The sequence below is a fragment of the Anopheles moucheti genome (genome assembly GCF_943734755.1).
Source record: "Anopheles moucheti chromosome X unlocalized genomic scaffold, idAnoMoucSN_F20_07 X_unloc_26, whole genome shotgun sequence".
Classification (NCBI taxonomy): domain Eukaryota; kingdom Metazoa; phylum Arthropoda; class Insecta; order Diptera; family Culicidae; genus Anopheles; species Anopheles moucheti.
This window is the reverse complement of record NW_026453533.1, coordinates 15001-20000: the sequence shown is the minus strand read 5'-3', so window position 1 is coordinate 20000 and position 5000 is coordinate 15001.

Here is a 5000-nt window from a genome sequence, read left to right as displayed (position 1 = left end):
CAATATAGGAAAGACCTCGCGGCGATGCAGGAGTGCCATCGCCAGGAGGTGCTCCATCTGCGAGAGGAGAACCGTAAGGAGCGGGAGATGGTCTCTGGGCTTCTTACGCAACTGGTTGTTGCGCAATCGCAGCAGCAACAGCAGCAGCAGCAGCAGCAGCAGCTGGCACAACAGCGAGAGGGTGCGGTGACGGCTACGGTGGTGCCGTCTCCGGACCAGGAAGGCGGCTCCTGGGCCGAGGTGGTGCGCCGTAAGCCGGCACGCCAGCAGCCGGCTCAGCAGCATCAGCAGCAGTGGCCGCAGCTCCAGCAACGGCAGCAGCCGCAGCGGCAACAGCAGCAACGTCCGCAGCAACATCAGAGCGGACAGCGTTCGGCTGGGCAGCCCCAGCAACAACAGTGGCGTTTGCAGGGCCAGTTGCTGCGGAAGCAGAGTAAGCAGCAGCCAGCATACCAGCAGCAGCAGTGGACGAACATGCAACAACAGCAGGAGAAGCGGCGCCCGAGACGGAAACGTCCAGATGAAATCGTCGTTGTGCCTGCCCCAGGAGTGTCCTACAAGGATATGTACGTGAAGCTCCGGACCAGTCCGCGGATAGCTGATTTCCAGCGGCAAATTGGTGTTGGCAGAAGAACGCCAAAAGACCACCTTCTGCTGCCGTTGAGCCGCGACGTTGATAGTGCCGCGCTGAAGGACATCATTCAGGAGGTCATCGGGGAGACTGGATCTGCATCCGTCAGGACCGAGATGGCTGAGGTCGTCCTGACCGGGATTGATAACATGGTCGACGAAGAAGCTATCAAAAAGGCGATCATGACCTCTCTGGGCAAGCAGTCGTCGGTAGCTACCGTGAACCTTTGGGAGCGTCGTGATATGACGAAGCGGGCCCGCGTGCGCCTCCCACGAGCAGAAGCCGATCTCGTCAAGGACCGACGGCTGGAGCTGGGCTACACGTATTGTGCGGTGCACGAAGCCCCAAAAGTGTCGGGTCAGCTGGCTCGGTGCTTCCGGTGTTTGGAGCGGGGGCACATCGCCGCAAGATGTACTGGGGACGACAGGTCTAAGTGTTGTATACGATGCGGCGACCACAACCACAAGGCGTCGGATTGCACCAATGACATCAAGTGTATGCTGTGCGGCGGTGCCCATCGCATCGGTGCTGCAGCCTGTGGTGCACAGCCCTCAAACTAGATGGATGTGCTCCAGATTAACGTGAACCGCAGCAGGAGCGCACAAGATCTTGCGCTCAACACGATGAGGACGGAGCGGGCGGACGTCTGCTTAATGGTGGAGCTGCATAGTGTTCCCAGGAACAACGGGAACTGGGTGGCGGACAGGGACGGGAAGGTGGCCATCATAGCCAGCAGCGAGTCTTATCCGGTCCAGCAAGTGGTCTCCGTGACGCAGTCTGGGATCGCGGCTGCCCGGATCAACGGCATCCTGTTCATTTGCTGCTATGTGTCGCCTTCAGCGGGTGTTCCAGAGTTCGAGGAGATCATGCAGCGCATCGAAGTGGTAGCGAGAGGTCACTCGCACGTCGTCATGGCAGGGGACCTTAACGCGTGGCATAGCGCTTGGGGTAGCGGCCGCACCAACGCAAAGGGCGAGATTGTGGTCCAGCTCGTCGACAGCTTGGGGCTGGAGGTGTTAAACACCGGCACCGCCCCAACCTTCCTTGGCAACGGAGTGGCTCGTCCGAGCGTGGTGGATGTTGCCTTTGCCAGTCGCAGCATCGCCGGAGCTAACACCTTTCCGGAGCATCGATGGAGGATAATGAGCCGGTACTCGTACAGCGACCACGTGTACATTCGGTTTGCTGTGGGGGAGTTTCTTCAGCGGCCAGCGGCAGATCGTCGTCGACAGGAGAGTCCTTCTACGCGAGAAAGCGGCACGAGATGGCGTACCCGTCAGTTTGACGCCCGGCTTTTCGACGTGGCGCTCGACGTAGCATCGTTCGCAGAGCGGGTTACAAGTGCGGGAAGCTTGGAGAGGGTCCTGACGGAAGCCTGCGATGGAACCATGGCGCGAGTGTTCCCTTCGCAAGGCCATTCGGGACGACCTGCTTATTGGTGGACGCCAGCGATCGAGGCCTTGTGTGAGGACTGCCGCCTCGCTAAGGATCGCTTCGAAGCCGCAACCAACGAGGCAGAGCAGCTCGCCGCAGCCAGCGATCTCCTTCAGGTGCGGACCGCCCTGGAGACAGCTATCTCCACCAGCAAGAGAACGCACTTCGACGAGATGCTGCAGGGGCTCGCGGACGACGAGACGGGACAGTGGTTCCGTAACGTGCTTAGCCGCCTCCGTGGAAGCTGGACAGCGAGGGAGCGCGACCCATCGGTTCTGGAGGGCGTCGTCTCCACTCTGTTCCCCCAGCATCCTCCAGTTGACTGGCCTTCGTCGTCAAGCCAAGTCCTGGAGAGAGGGGAAGAGGAACCAGTTCGGGCCGTCTCAACGCAGGAGCTGCTGGACATCGCGAGCTCACTGAACCCGCGGAAGGCCCCAGGTCTGGACGGTGTACCGAATGCCGCTCTGACTGCCGCCATTCGGAAGCATCCGGAGGTCTTTCGTGACATGTTCCAGGAATGCTTGGACAGCGAGCGGTTCCCGGATGAATGGAAGAGACAGAAGCTGGCCCTTGTCCCCAAGCCGGGCAAGCCACCGGGACTCGCTTCTTCTGCGCGCCCGATCCTGCTTCTGAACAACCCGGGAAAGGTATATGAGCGGATGCTGCTGACGCGGATCAACGACGTCGTGGAGGACTTGGATTCGCCAAGGTTGGCGGAAAACCAGTTCGGGTTCCGGAAGGGCCGTTCGACTGTACAGGCGATCCAACTGGTGGTAAATGCGGGCCGTCGCGCGATGTCATTCGGACGGACTAACAACCGGGACAAGCGCTGCCTCCTGGTTGTTGCGCTGGACGTGCGCAACGCATTTAACACTGCCAGCTGGCAGTGCATCGCTGCTGCGCTCGAGGACAAGGGCGTGCCGAGGCAGATACGCAACATCCTGAAGGACTATTTCACCGACAGGGAGCTCGTCTATGACACTGCAGACGGGCCCGTTACACGTCGAGTGACTGCAGGTGTTCCACAGGGGTCCATCCTGGGCCCGACACTGTGGAACATTATGTATGACGGCGTGTTACGGGTCGAGCTCCCCGAAGGGGCCAGCGTCATCGGCTTTGCGGACGACATTGCGGTCCTGGCACAGGGGTGCACACCAGAGGAGGCGGCATCTGTAGCTGAACAGGCGGTGGACGCGATCGCGGCCTGGATGGAGGACCATCACCTGCAGCTCGCTCCGGAGAAGACCGAGGGCGTGATGATCTCCAGCCTGCGGAGAGGTGAACTGAGGGTGCCGTTCCGCGTCGGAGACACCATCATCCACAGTAAGCAGTCGATCCGGTACCTGGGGGTCCAGATCCACGACCACCTTTCGTGGAAGCCACACGTGGAGCTGTCGACGGCCAAAGCCCTCCGCGTGGTAGGCGTGGTCACCTCAGTCATGAGAAACCACAGTGGACCCCAGGTGGCCAAGCGTCGGTTGTTGGCGGCGGTGGCGGAGTCGATCGTCCGGTATGCTGCCCCCGTGTGGTCTGAGGCGACGGATCTGCAGTGGTGCCGACGGAAGCTGGCCCAGGTGCAGAAGCCCCTGGCACGTGGCGTCACCAGCTCGTTCGTGTCGGTGGCATACGAGACCGGAGTCGTGCTAGCAGGCCTTGTGCCGTTCAGGCTGCTGGTGCGAGAGGACGCAAGGTGCCATCGGAGGCTCCTAGCTGCTCCGGGTGCCAGCCGCAAGGACATCCGGCTGGAGGAGCGGCAGAGGACTCTGCAGGAGTGGCAGAGAGCATGGGACGAGGCGGCCGCAGCATCAACGGCCAGTCGGTACGTGGTTTGGGCCCACCGAGTGATCCCGGACCTGCACCAGTGGATGGGAAGGCGGCATGGAGAGGTGGATTTCCACCTCTCGCAGGTGTTAACCGGGCACGGTTTCTTCCGGGAATACCTCCATGTCTGCGGTTTTGCCCCATCGGCGGAGTGCCCACGGTGCCCGGGGTCTGTCGAGTCGGTGGCCCACGTGCTGTTCCGGTGCGAGGTGTTCCAGGACATCCGAGTGGAGCTGCTGGGGTACGGCACCAGCGACCCAGTCAACGAGGACAACATGGGCATGAAGTTGCTGGAGAGCCCCGAGCGGTGGAACAACATCCAGGAAGCTGCTCGCAGAATCACGAAGGTGTTACAGCAGCTCTGGCGCGAGGATGAGCTGCAGCTCAACCTTTGTGCACATCTCGAATCGCAACCGGCGATAACATCAGCAGACGACGCTGGTGCACAGGATGGCGAGCAGGTGTCTGTCGACGGGGTGGCGGACCTCTTCCGAGTCAACCGAGGTCGAGCCAGCCGAAACAGAAGAGGTCGTCGAAGGGCTGAAGAACGGGCGGAAGTGCGCCTTGCATCCGCACTGGCAGCAGCTGAACGTGATCGTGAGAGGATCATTCTGATGGCGGCGGTGCAGGCGGAGGAAGCAGGAGAAGCGCCACCACCCATCCCCACACGAGGACGCGGACTGCCTCCTTCTCCGAGTACCTTGAGAGCGCGACACGAGCGAAGACTCTACCTACAGCGGGTCTATCGTCAACGAGCGAGGGAAGGGACTCTACCACCAGTCCCACGAGGTAGAAGTCGGCGGAGTCGGACAGCCCCTTCGGAGGCGGACATCATCCGGCGGCGTGTGAGAAGACGAGAGATGGAGCGGCTACGCCGAACATCACGAAGGGAGCCGTCCAACCAGGGGGTGCGTGAGGTGCTATCTGCAGACTCCCTGGCATCTATCACGGAATCTACTACTTCCGGCCGATAAGCGAGGGGAATTTCAAGGGTGGGAAGTAAATAGAGGAACGGCATTATCGAATGCGATGGGAGACCAATATGAATAATGGAATTAATAAAGGCGATGCCACGTGCGCTTAATACTCCTGGTCCCAAGCCCCGCTAGGGAAC